General features: G+C 32.8%; 1 pseudogene; it reads right to left on the reverse strand.

The window, feature by feature from the left end:
• Positions 1-213: 213 nt before the first annotated feature.
• Positions 214-9,631, reverse strand: LOC110702061 (annotated as a pseudogene).
• Positions 9,632-15,470: the final 5,839 nt, after the last annotated feature.

A 15,470-nucleotide genomic window follows, 5' to 3' on the forward strand; every position in this document is an offset into this window, starting at 1 on the left:
CCCAACAAATTTTTTTTTTTTTTTTTTTCTTGCAACAATTTCCTTTTATATCCGTCCCTATATTTTTGCTCCATTTTCATTTTAAGTAAGTGGTCCCAACAATTTCTCTCTGCTTTTTCCTTGCCCAAACACAAAACAACTTATCATGTGATATGAAGCATTATACTATCGTGTAATGTACTCGATTCATGATAATAAAATGAAGAACCAAGATCTCTAAAAAGATTATTATTGAGATCTCCAAGAAAATTATATAGTAACACAAAGTAACAAATAACATGTTTAGGAAAATTCAAAATAATTACAAACATATTAATTAATAATAATAAATTACCGGGTTTTTGGGTACCCGTTTAAGCTAAAAAGCAGCCCAATGACACGGCCCTTTATTTAACATTTTGATCAGTCGGGTACCCAACCCGCTAATTTTGGAAATTCTGATTTAATTAACTGCTAATTTTGATGCAGATCAGCGAGTATTCGAATCGGATAGAGCAGGATGGGATTATTGTTGAAATCTCAGAACACTGGCACGTCTGCACTGCCATTGCTCATCTGTTTGACGTCTTCCTGAGACAACAGGGTTTTCCTACCACTGGCACCAGTCGTATCATATGGTTGAGCCATCTTTCGGAGAAACTGTAGCCAAGAAAATATAAAAAGAATAGAAAAACATTTGAAAAATAGAAACTAAAAGAAAAGAGTGAAAATAATGTTGGCAGGTGGATAGGTGGTACTAGATTAAGAAAGAAAATTATCTAAGTAGACAATATAAAACGTAGAGTGTGGCATACCTCTCTTGCTATGTGAAGAGCCATATCAGTGCTCAAATTAAGGTAAGCATCGCGGAGATGAGACAAAATCCATCCAGGCAGCTTGGAGCGCTTATCATGCCTGCTGTATCTGCAGAAACAAGTAACAAAGGATGTAGCATTTTGGGGATTGATAGGACAAAGTTGTCCAATCGAGCAAGTTAATTAATCCATCTGATTTTCATTTTTGCCCATTTTAGTTAACACAGCAACTACAACAACAGCACAACTAACTAAAAACTGTTGCCAAAAGCTTCTTAATGGAATTCAAATCTGTAAATGCATGAAAGACATTCCTAACGACTTAAGGAATGGCTTGCTAAGTTTGCTTTTACAGAAAAATCAACATATTTGATGCAGAAATTTTAAATCCATTTAGCCACTATATCAAATGCGGAGTAATTATTTAAAAAGCCAACCGATATGAAGTATCTACACACAAAAAACTACGCTATCTTGTGCTTTTTGTATTAGTAGGATTTATATTTCTTCAAAGAGACTAGCATGCACACCAAGACAAAAACAATTTGATACACTTACAAATCTTTTGTCAGCGAAAATCATCATTCCATAATCAGCCTTTGATCGTATAACTCTGCCTACAAATTGAGCAGCTTGTCTCTGATTCAGAACAATTGAATCAGTCCGGCAACTCAAAGCAAAAACAAACATTGTAAATTAGTACGTACGCCTCTGTCCCTTTTTTTTTGCTACAATTTCCTTTTATATCCGTCCCTATATTTTTGCTACATTTTCATTTTAAGTAAGTGGTCCCAACAATTTCTCTCTACTTTATCCCTTACCCCAAACACAAAACAAATTATTATGGGATATGAAGCATTATACTATCGTGTAATGTACTCGATTCATGATAATAAAATGAAGAACTAAGATCTCTAAAAAGATTATAATTGAGATCTCCAAGAAGATTATATAGTAATTGAGATCTCAATATTATAAACGGGTAAAGAAAATTATACTTTTAGGAAACAACATACCAAGAATAATTTGTGAATGATGCATGAGATATAAGTTTCATATACTGTACAATTATACACCATAATATTAATTGATGCAAGTAATATTATAATAATATTATATTATGTTCAAATAATATTACCAATGCACCAAATAATATCATTGTAGAATACTACCCATGCAAATTATTCGCACGTGCAAATATATAGTATTAGATTGCATGCATATAATATCACCCATGCAAATAATAAGATTTTTTTTTTTTTCTATGCAAATAATAAAGAGTGTATCACGCATGCAAATAAAGAGAATATCACACACGCAAATACTAAGAATTTTTTCCTTATTAGTGTAGAATTAAATTTTGTGATTATCTTTCGTGATCATATCAAAGATGTTGAAGAATAATCTTCCGTGATATTGTAAGGAAGGAAATCTTATTATTAGTCATGCATAACATAACAATTTTATTTGCTAAAAATAAATTGTGTAGAGTATATATTTATTTTTTTAGTTGAATAATCTATTTACTATATTATACCTATACACTACTCCGAATAAGATAAGTGAATCACGGAGTGACACTTATCAGCTCCACATCGATTCGCTTGTCTTATAGTATAGTACATAAGATCATAGATAATTACAAAGTATTATATTATTTTATTTCATTAGTTACTTATGCCAAGCCCCACACCCATGTCCAAATCTCAGACAGTTTCTGTGTCCTGATTTTAGGAACTGCCATACCGGTCACTCAAATCTGTGTACCCGTATCTGATCCTGTTAGCCGAGTCAAGGTGACTATGTTAGTAATGGACAAAAATATTGCGGTAAAAAACATACCAAAGCATCAAATGTCAAAAAATCTCCTTCTTTAATCTGAAACGTGTCCCGCAAATATTCTAGTCGGGCAAGCAATATCCTGCAATGTAAAGAACCAACAAGCTCAGTTTATTTGATCTCAGCTGATGAGTAAAGATGTTAAAAAGAAGACACAGATCGGGATCGCACATCACAACAGTAAAAACAATGGAAGATAATGAGAAACAGTAAAAACAATTTTTCGCATTGATGTTTTTTTATCTTGCCAAAATTTAAATTGGGTCTTGATTATCAACACCCAACTTAAGACATAAAAAAGCACATTGGTGATATCATTATCTTGGTTGATGATGTTGGCATAATGCAAAATATACATTTTGACAAGTCTTAGGCTAGTAGAGATAAATGTAATTAAATCTTAAAAAGTCTTCACAAGATTGTGAAGCTTAAATTATACTTCCTTTGCTTATATTCAATTGCATCACTGGATCTTGGCACAAGAATTAAGGAGATGAAAGAGATTTATTGAGGAGAGAAAGAAAGAGAAGGGAAAAAAATAAAAGGAAAAAAAAAAAAAAAAAAAAAAAAAAAAAAAAAGAAAGAAAAGGACACATGTGATAGTGACCAGAGAAAGGTAGAGAAAATTTATTGCCCAAATAAGAAATGACACAAGTAATTGCAACTTCCTTACATGGAAATGACGCAAGTCGCAAGTAAAAAAAAATAAAAATAATAATAATAAAAACAAACAAACAGAGAGCATAATATATTTTAGTTAAAATTTTAAAGAAAGACTAGGGTTGAACATGCCCTTAGTAACAAGAATGGCATCCTCATTGACCAGAGGCCACTATTTTCCCTTATAAACACCTGTAACACAATTTCAGTGTTGAGATGAACTATAGGTTATAAGCCTTCTCTAGCAAATAATGAACACTTTTCGTACATATTCTTAGTTTTCGGAAGAAGAAATTATTGCAAATCAGCCTGTAGGCACTCAGAAGGGACAGTAGGCACTCACTTGCTTAATGTGTATTGGAAAGGAATCCCGAACATTATCACTAGCCTGCCATAATGCCGATCAAAATCTATACCTTCAGCTACCTTTCCCCTACAATAGAAGTGAAGTATGTAAACATCTCAAAATTTAACCAATAATCAAATAACAAGAAGAGAACAATAAGGTCTATCTTCTTAAGGATTAAAATAACAACCTCTATAACACCTTTGTTATTAATCACCACCGCTTAAACCCAAAAAACCATCACGTGACATTTAGCCGATCACCATATTGTCAAAGGAGAAATGGTGATGGTTACTACCCTCGGTAGCCAACTTGAAGACACATGGTTATACATTGAGGTGTCTCTTTAGTGGAAATGGTGATAGTTACTTCACTCGGTAGCCAACATGAAGCCACATGGTTATTGATTAAGGGGTGTCCTTAGTGGTGGTCAGTGTGCTGGTCCCATGGCCAAGCCATTTTGCAGTAATAAGACCTATACTCAGACCAATTAAGCGATCAGGCAGGGTTGTAAATAGTCTAGTCCAAATCAGCCTAGTGTTTGTCAACTCTCTGTTTTTCTTTTTTTTTTTAAAAAAGAAAAATTAAAATTAAAAGTACATAGAATATTTAGAAATAAATAATATAAAAAAAAAACAAAGCTAAAAAGGCTAAGTCTCTAGTTGGCCAATTCAAACTGATCTAGATTTCTGAACCACACCTCCAGCCTGACAAGTCCAAGCTGGTCCAGGGGTGAATAGGCTCACACTAACCTGATCCGCTAACCACCTCTAGTTGTCAATTTATAAGCTAAAAGGAATTATAATAGTTAAGTGTCAAGCCCAAAGAAATCAACTTCAAACGTACGAGTAGTTACTTTTCCAAAAGTTGAAATTACTGACAGAAGATGACATATATATATCGCACATAGCTAAAGTACCTAGCGACAGAGAAAAAGACAGCACCTCTCCCGCAATCACAAGCCCTGCGGTAGTTGTCTAGAGCCAATGTTGTTTCCACGACATCTTGAGTTTCAATGAATACAAGCTTATGCTGCATTATATCCTACAAAAATTAAAAACAGTTGAGTTGTTATTAAGGAAGCCCATCCCTCAAGTATTAAAAATCTTCATCCAGAAGAAAGATAAAGAAACTCTATGAAGTAAGATCCAGTTAAACACTAAACACGCACTGATAAACATGATAACATTTCAATAAAAGACTTTTTTGTATAAAGCATCAACACATTAATTCACAAAGCAAACAGCCGGATTTTTTTTGAAAATAAAATAAATAAAAAAATTTATAAAAAAAAAAAAAAAGGAGATCAGGCAGTGTAGAAAGTAAGGAAACATGATGCTTAATCATCATCTATACCTTCAGAATTCCAGTTTCATTCCAAGTATTAACAATGGCATCCATATATGAATAGCTGACAAAAAAGCATACTATTCCATCAGGAACTACAGAAACCATTTCTAGTAGTAGCCTTCCATAGTTCCTTGCAACACCTGGATCACTTCTCATATCATACTTTGTGCTGACAGGAAGTTGATCACTGAAACAAACATACAAACTAAATTAGTCACCAGCCAAGAGACAAAGATATTTACCTGTTAATCAAAGATATATATTCTCACTCAAAACTTCGCATAAAATAGAGTAAAATTTCCAGTGCAAAAGATAAGAATGCAGATAGCGCCTAAAGCTTTTACCTTCCACGAGTTAGAACCATCGGACATATGCACTCCCTTGTCAAGGACATGGTGAAACTTCGACTGACTACAGGATTGAAGTTAAGAAGGCGAGGATACAGATCTATAGGACTCAGAGTTCCTGAGGTAATCACAACTGTCTGGAAGCGTTCAAATACAGGCTTTATAGCAAGTGAAGCATCATGACAGCTCAGCTGAAAAATTCCAAAGAACAAAAGAAATTTTAAAGAGAATCGCACGTAATGAAATCTAAAAGCACAAAAATACAAAAAGGCAAGCAATACAGAAATGAAACACCTACGACTTAAGGAAAATTCAACATGAGGACAGTAGATAGTAATAACATTACAACAGAGAACAGTTATAAAAACAAAGAGAAGGGGCAAGAACGACCATTGACTGTATATAACAGGCTAGCACTTTTATACACATGAATAACGTTTAAACCAACCTGGAGTATAGGATCAGGGGATATCAGGCATTCTCTCATCGAAAGGTTCAATGATGATTGAGAAACCCCTCGTATATGTGCTTACTAGTGTTGCAAAATCACAAATTGTCTGAACATTTAAGTACTCATTTGTATCAGTTATTTCTAGTGTCAACATAAGAGAGTGCAGGCGGTCATAACAAAATCTCAAGGTTTTTTGGTCGAGTCCAACAACAACAACAATAATAATAATAACAACAACAAAAACAACACCAGAAGCATTCAATGAATCATAAGGGAATGCCATCACCTGAATAAATAATAGATATTTTAAAATAGAATTCCTATACAACAATGACATACTTGGTAAATTTCTCCCTTGGGCCAACCCTTCAACAAGGCGGTTGTACTCTGCACGAAGTTTACCTGCATCTGTGGCCTTGAACCTTCCCAGCACATCAAATGATAGAACAATAATAAGTTAATATTAGTTCATAAACTAACCTTCCACATAAAATGGATTACATAATCAATTAATATATACTCATAAACTAGCTAGCTAAAACAACAGATTGTTAACTTTTTCAACTGACAACATCAAATACAAGCAATCCGTCCGTCCCTTATTGTTTGCCCCATTTCCTTTTTGACAGCTTTGACCATTCACTCTGAGTAATATATAAGTCAAAAGACTATCATTGAAATCTTATTTGATTCATCATGGAGTAAACTTTCTAAATATGTCAATTTCATAAATTTTATTAACACAAATTTTAAGATAATAATGATCAAAAAAATGTCTTGAAAACCGTGTAAAAGAAAATGTAGCCAAGAATTGGGGGTGGAGGGAGTATCAATTTCTGTCTAGGCAACTATATAAAATAAATATCTACAGGTTTGAGATAACATAATTGTAAGCGCATAATCGATTTTGGGCAATAAATTAGTGGAGTAATATCAAACTGAGAAGATGTAGTAGTGTTTTGATGAGAAGGGAGATATAGATAAGTAATTACCCCCACAAATTGGGGTAGTTACATCCTCTTTAATATCACTTCATTCATCACCACCTCTAACCACCCTAACTTTCATTATTTTGACTTTTATCACTTCCTAACTATGCTACCAGCTACCCATAATCAAAGTACGCCCTAAAAAACTATAAAACCCTAAAAAGTATCCGGCAACAAAATTGGTACCAAATCCTTCCTCCATTGTTGGCCTTAAGAACATTGGGTCACTTTGGTGAATGCAACCTAGCCACAATTGATTTAGCCACAGCAATATAGGCAATATCTTACAATTTTATTCTTCAATATTATTTGCTACACTTTGTTGAATACTAATAAGACAGCTAAGGCAAATTCCTTAGCAAAGCTCACTCTAGATCAACCTCATATAGTCATCTCAAAGAATCATGTTTTGACACCAACAGAAACCGTCCAACATTATTAATTATCATGTTGGCTAATATCCCAACAAGGAGAACAATTGATTGGAAGCAAGCCCCAAATTTATCAAACAAATAATGTCCAGCAACAAAGCTCATATTATGGCTTAAGCCAAATTCAAAATGAATTTAGCGCTGAATGCTTTCCGCCATAGATGGGCTTAACAATATTGGATCATTGAGATGAATGCAACCATAATTTTAACCGGTTGAGCCTCAATCGTACGAAAGGCAATATCTTACAACTTCACTAGCTTTACACTGGACAATTTTTCATTACAAAACACAGACTAGATCAACCTCAAATCTACGTAGCATGTTTTGGCACAGTAAGATATAGTCGAACATTATTGACTCCGTTTTTTTTAAAGTGACACAGTTTGACCGACACGGAGTTTTAGGAGATTTTATTGACTTTAATAAAATAAGATGTTAGTGGGGTAGGTTGGAGGAGTGGGAAATAATAAAGTAAAAAAGTGAGAGGAATTAGGGATCATGGGAGGAGTGAGAAAATGATAAACTAAGAGATAGTGGGACCATTGGTAGGTGAATGTATATTATTAAAATGTAAGAGATTTCTAAAAGATGAAGTGTCACTTAAAAAAAAACGGCTGCATAAGGAAAGTAAGTCACTTAAAAAAAACGGAGGGAGTACTTAGTAGGCTGGCTAATATACCAACAAGGAGAGCAAAAGGGTTGCAACCAAAAGTATTATGTAAAATAAAGTCCAGCAAAGAATATTACTATGGCTTAAGGATAAAGTCAATTACAAACCTGTAAATTTTGAACCTCATGACAGTCAAGAGCTGTTATAAGATCAAATTTTCATTAGTGATTTGAGAAGAATACAATGACAATATCTCTGCCAATTGCAAACAAAAGGCAACTTCCGCATTAAACTTTTTTGTCCAAGAGGATATTCCCTATACTCTCTACAATTCATCAAACAAATATAAATGCAGGCCAGCATTAACACAGTGGACTAACTGATAAGAAAGGTTGATTGAAACTCAAGGGTCATAAACAATTAATAAGGCAACTTGCAAACAAAAATTTAAATACCTCTCAATCTCTTGATACATCTTAGAAATATTTCTGGTAGCACCTTCAAGAGTTTGTCTTCTCACACTGACACTAAGAGCCTCGATGCAGACATTATCAATGTTATGAGCCTCATCAAAAACAACCACAGACTCACATTGCATCTTTTCTGATATTATCCCGGCAACTTTTGGATCAAGTAGATACTGGTAACTGCACACCAAAACATGAGCAAATTGCACCATATGTCGTGCCAAGAAATATGGACACCATCCTTTCTGCTTGCCAAATGCTCTCAAGACCTGCAAAGTATAAACTCCTAGGGGCAAAAATTCATCAAAACTAGCTTTCTCATAATTCTCAAAAAAGCAGCATGTAGGGATATTCGGATTTTCGATTGCCAAAGCTCTAACCCAACTGGCTGTGAGCTTCCGAAAACCAGCATCAACAGAATCTCGATTTTCAGCAGAGACAACAGCTGGGTTTATGCACAAGTTCTTACGAGAAGATAACCCAACTGCAAGAAGCTGAGCTGAGGGGCCAAGGTGACGAACTTGATAGTCATAGAGCAATTTCAACTCTGCTAGGGTTTTCTCCATCTCATGAACCGTTCGAGTGCAGTAAATGAGTTTGATAGGTTTTGATAGAGCATAACTAGTAATAAGGGACAAAAGGGCAATTGTTTTTCCAGTTCCAGTGGGCATTTCGAGCAAGCAATGACCCTTGGCATCGAGGGCTCGCTTGAGTTCGACCATGTAGGAATGTTGTTCAGGGTAAATGTGGTCATATGGGAAGTAAACTGTAATGTCTTCTATTTCAAACTTCATATCGATCTCCCCACTTTGAACAATGATTTAATAATATACTAAGTTTTCAATGCTTGATCTCACCCACAAATCACTGCAACCCCACCAAATACACTAGCCAAATCAAGCTTCTACATTGGTTTTCTGAAATTATAAAAAGCAACCCCATTTGACAACAGTTCAAATGTATGATCAGACACATACAAATTAATTAAGTATAAACCATAAAGATATTTTCTTGAATTCATATTCCTATGAAACACACATACATCAACCCAAGAATCATTGATGGAAACCAACAAGTAGTGAATTATCAGGCCCGTCCCTGAGGCAGGGCAGCCGCCCTAAACCCAGGGTAAAGAGATTTGATTTCATATTGAATTATCTACAAAAATACATAATTTTAGGGATATTTGATTCAATAATCAAATTACGCTCATAAATTTCTAATCTTTTGGATATGATGTTTCATAATCTAAGAATTTACGAACTCTAAACTTAAAGCACTGATAATTAAATTAAAATATAAACCCTAGATTGTGAAATTGATATGATGATGACAACAACAAACAACTTACCTTAGAAGCTGCTTCAATGGGGGATACAACAACGGAGAACGCTTCAATGGAGAACGTTGAGTGCGCCTCAACGAATAACTGACAGTCTCAGAGAGGTAGGGAATATGCCTTTAAAACCCATGACCCGCCATAATTATATGAATTTATTTGGCCAATTGACCAAATTGGTAAATAAAAAAGACCCCTAGCGACAATTTGGTAAAAAACTTAATCCGACGACAATTTGGTAAAAAAACCTAACCATATGCGACAATTTGGTAAAAACATTAAACTCCGGCGACATTTAGACCAAAAAATCTATTTTTTTCGACAAACTCTTTAAAAATCATAATTTAATTTGTTTATGTGATTTTAAATTTATTTTTCCTTTTATAAATTTTGAATACCTATGCCATTTCCTTTTTATTTTGCTAAATCTTGATACCAAATTTATTTCCTACCCCTTTTAAAAAACATTTCGTTAATAGGAGGTATGAAACTTAAGTGAAAATTGTACTAAACATGTAATTTCTTGAAATTGTTATTTCTATAAAAAAAATAAAAAAAAGGATTGATAAATAACCACGAAAAACGAACTAAATTAAGTATTCACGAGTAATTTGTTGGAAATTTTTGTATTTTTTGGGTAAAATATCGCCTGAGATAATTTTATTTACCAAATTGTCGCTTAGGGTTAATTTTTTTACCAAATTGTCGCCGGAATTATTTTTTTTACCAAATTGTCGCTAAGGATCTTTTTTATTTACCAATTTGGTCAATTGGCCAAATTTATTTCCTAGAAAGTCTTTTATAAATAATGACTTTAATTGTACTCCGTAATAAATTAATTATTTTCTAAATCTTTAAATTATAGAAAGAATAATAAACAATCACATCTTTGGAAAAATATCATATAGATTATCAACGTAAGATTTTTATTAATTATTTTTGTCAAGCAAATTACTTTGATGATCAATATCTAGGTAGAAAAAATCAATGACTGACTATCTATAGCTATCTATCTATACTATATACGAAGTATTAAAGTAATCACCGGGGGAAGACTTGGCATAATTTTGTGAAAAATTTACTCTCCAAAATGTTTTTTTTTTTTTTTGTTAAATTCTATTAAAAAAAATTAAAATTCTTTTTATAAATTTTATTTATACGGAGTATGTATTGTAACACATAAGAATTTAAAGGATAGACATTAGTAAATTTAAATTTCATAAAAAAAGTAATACATAAATCATTTAATTTTAATTAACTCTATTTCAATTGGCTATTATTATTAACAAATCTTACTTTATAAATCTGTGCATTGCACAGGACCAAAACTAGTATACTAAATGAGAAACCATGAATGACACGTGTCACCCATTTGTTAAAAAAATTTCCTCCAAAGCTTTTTTTTTTTGGCGACAAGTTATTTTGTTTTTCCTAGAGAATATTTAATATGGAGTCTTATAGTGTAATTAATCCTTTCTTATGAAATAAATATATTTTATTTATACACATTCCACAAATATATTACTCTTTTATTTAATACGAATACTATATACCATACAATAATATTTTTCTATATATAACTTTTTGATATATGTAAGGCCCTGTTCTCTTCACCTTAAAAAATAGTATTAAGTATAAATAATTTTAAAATTAATTTCAGTTCAGTAAAAATAATTTTAGTTCAGTAAAAATAAGTTCAGTTCAGCAAAATTCGGTTTTATTAAAGAAGAATTATAATAGAAAATCGGTAAAAATAATTTTAGTTCAACAAAAAAAATTTCAGTTCAGTAAAATTAATTTAAGTTCAGTAAAAATAGTTTAAGTTCAGCAAACATAATTTTAGTTCATTAAAAATAATTGCAGTTCGGCAAAATTAAGGTGAAGAGAATGGGGCCTAATTCATAATTATTCTTATTAGTTGTGTATGTAATACTCCTTAAGTTTTAGTGTATTTATTTAGTATTCTTTTTATTTTGTAATTACAAAACTTTCATTTTATTTTGCAATTATATTTAAATTTTTTTAATTAGACACAATATTAAACTAATGATAAATGGTAGAAACTACCATGCATAGCACAGATCTAACCTAGTGATCGAGTAATTATGAGACAAGTGGACTTTAAAGGTTTTAAGTAAACATGTTTTAAATATTTTAAATATTTCCATACACCAAATTGACCAAAGCTTGTATCAATTCGTTGTAAGTTTTTTAGACTACTTTTAAATATTATATCTCTCTCTCCTCTCACGGTCCTCACTCAAACCCACTATTACTTTTCTATTATATTTATCCTCTCACATTCATTACTTTTCAATAAGGAAAACTTTTGTACACACCCGGTTTTCAGTAATTTACTGTACATCGGGTACACTTTTGTCACATTTGGTGTCACTTTTGTCAAATTTAGTGTCACTTTTGTCAAATTTATCAATAAAGCATAAATAACTCTTATATATGTCACGATAACTTTTGTGCGTTTTAGTGTAACTTTTGCACATTTTATTGTCATTTTATAACGGATGTTCAGTAATTTACTAAACATCCGTTTTATTTAAAAGTTTGTGTTTCAATAAATTATTAACTTCATTATCTTTCTTTTACAATTTTTTAATACTCTAACTACCCCCACTCACCTCTTATTTTGTTTAAGTCAATTAGATTGCCTAAAACTATGTGATGGTCAAACTGTAACACTTATTAAAAACACGGAGGGAGTGATTAAACTGAGTTTACAACAAACGAAAAGACTATAAAGTAACATAAGTTACCATTCACATAAGAAGCCCTTACACAACACTAATTAAGGTGATATTTACCTTTAAGTTATTACAACGAGTGAGGACAACAAATATAAGGTTTACCAATATGTAGATTTGAGGTTGATCTAGGCTGTTTAATTTTGTAATGGAAAATTGTCCAGTGTAAAGCTAGTGAAGTTGTAAGATATTGCCTTTCGTACGATTGAGGCCAGACTCAACCGGTTAAAATCAAGGTTGCATTCATCTCAATGATCCAATATTGTTAAGCCCATCTATGGCAGAAAGCATTAAATGCTAAATTCATTTTGAATTTGGCTTAAGCCATAATATGAGCTTTGTTGCTGGACTTTATTTGTTTGATAAATTTGGGGCTTGCTTGCTTGCAATCAATTGTTCTCCTTGTTGGGATATTAGCCAACATGATAAGTAATAATGTTGGATAGTTTTTGTTCGTGTCAAAACATGATTCTTTGAGATGATTATATGAGGTTGATCTAGAGTGAGCTTTGCTAAGGAATTTGCCTTAGCGGTCTTATTAGTATTCAACAAAGTGTAGCAAATAATATCGAAGAATAAAATTGTAAGATATTGCCTATATTGCTGTGGCTAAATCAATTGTGGCTAGGTTGCATTCACCAAGTGATCCAATGTTCTTAAGGCCATCAATGGATGAAGGATTTGGTACCAATTTTGTTGCCGGATGCTTTTTAGGGTTGGATAGTTTTTTAGGGCATATTTGGATTGTGTCAAATTAATGAAAGTTAGGGTGGTTAGAGGTGGTGATGAATGAAGTGATATTAAAGAGAATGTAAGTACCCCAATGTGTGGGGTAATTACTTATCTATATCTCCCTTCTCATCAAAACACTACTACATCTTCTCACTTTGATATTACTCCATTAATTTTTTTTGTTTTTGAAGCAAATCAATTCATTAATAAAAAGTCATCCAACATCTACAAATGAAATCTAAATTAACAAATACATAAAATTGAATCAAACTAGGGATTCCTTTATCAAACCTACGTTCATTGAATAGATCTTGCATTGTGGTACATCTCTCACGCACATCACTGGAATGTACATCCTTTTCAGAGAGACGGTCTAACGATTTGTTGTAGCCGTAAAAATGATTCTCATCTGATTCGCCTGAACGCATTTGAAAACTTGACAACCGTTGCGTTCACGAATAAATCTTTACCAAAGAGCTGACAATAGGGCCAAAGATGATTACAACAAAAATTAACGACTCCACTATAGGGAGACACTCCACTATAAAGAGACGCACAAATATCTACACTACCTGTGTAGATTTATTGAAACTTAAAATACAAAATTAAATAAAATTAAGGGAAAAGAGTCGGAAATAGTCTAATTTCCGGCCTAAACGACCAAGATTTTGGAGAAACCCTAAAATAGCGGAGGAGAGAGATTAAAAAAATTCTGTTACAATATAGGATAAATTATTACTCCACTAATTCATTGCCCCAAATCGATTATGCGCTTACAATTATGTTATCTCAAACCTGTAGATATTTTATATAGTTGCCTAGACATAATTTGTATACGCCCTCCACCCCCAATTCTTGGCAACATTTTCTTTTACACGGTTTTCAAGACCTTTTTTTTTTTTTTTTTTTATCATTATTATCTTAAAATTTGTGTTAATAAAATTTATGAAATTTACATATTTAGAAACTGTACTCCATAATGAATCAAATAAGATTTCAATGATAGTCTTTTGACTTATACATTAATCAGAATGAATGGTCAAAATTAATTGATTATGTAATCCATTTTATGTGGAAGATTTAGGGATGTCAATGGGGTGGGGCGGGGCAGATGTTGGTCTTCCCATCCCCATCCCCATCTCCATCACCGCGGCGGGTCCAATATTCATCCCCATCCCCGCCCCACCCCCCACTTAGATATTCATCCCCACCGCTTAATCCCCACCCAAGACCCACCTAATCTCTGTCTCACAAATACACAATCCTACATAATTAATACGGATTATAATAATAAAAAAAAACATTCTTAAAATTACACACCTTTTTATTTATAATATAAGTATAGTACAAAGTATTATAATTAATATTTTACTTCACTTAATTATTTTATAAAATAGTATATAATTTTGTTTTTAAAGATATATAGACGTGGGTATGAGATAGGGATGGGGCGGGTATGAAGTGGGGCGGGCAGGGATGGGGCTGGTACAACTTAAAATCCACCCCCGCCCCATCACCCATGGTGGGTATGGTTTTTATCCCCATCCCCGCCCCACCACCCCGCCAAACCAAGACCTATTCCCGCCCCACTGACATCCCTAGGAAGGTTAGTTTATAAAATAATATTAACTTATTATTGTTCTATCTTTGATGTGTTGGGAAGGTTGAAGGCCACATATGCACGTAAACATCGTGCAGAGCACAACCGCCTTGTTGTAGCCTTTCCACTAGACTAGAAAGTGGTTAGAACCTCCTTCCCGATTTCACGGGATTTTAGAATCGATTCTCCTCTTCCGCCCTTTATTTATTCTCTAAAAAAAATACATAAAAAAAAAATAAAAAAAAAATTGAAAGATTCTATGTGGGAGTGTGGGACTATGTTGATCAGAAATCCCTCCTGCGCTGGAAGAGGAAAGAATGGTTCTAATGGATTATTACTGCTTCTCCTCATTATCAAAGGTATCATTTGCCCTTTTTTTCTAGATTGAAACTCATTTCACCTTCCCACTTTAATTTAACTGCTAATCACTTAATGTCTGTATGCTTATTATAATAATAATAATGGGGTTTCTTGCAATTTTGCTTGCTTGTGTCTTATTCTGATACAAATTAATCCAATTAAAAAGGAGTTCTTTTAGAATTTCACATATAAAAAATCTAATCTTTGTATATTATCTTAATTTTTTAATGAGTTTGTTAATAATGGATTTCTGTAAAGTGATTTATACAGAATGTTGATTAGATCAGGGATGACGTTTCAAACTTATCAAAGTTTCTGGGGATTATTATATTGAAGGTAGAAATGCAAGTTGCTATAATTCTATAAACTATAGATTATATTAATATTTATGTT

Source organism: Chenopodium quinoa, unplaced genomic scaffold, assembly GCF_001683475.1.
Source record: "Chenopodium quinoa cultivar QQ74 unplaced genomic scaffold, ASM168347v1, whole genome shotgun sequence".
Classification (NCBI taxonomy): domain Eukaryota; kingdom Viridiplantae; phylum Streptophyta; class Magnoliopsida; order Caryophyllales; family Amaranthaceae; genus Chenopodium; species Chenopodium quinoa.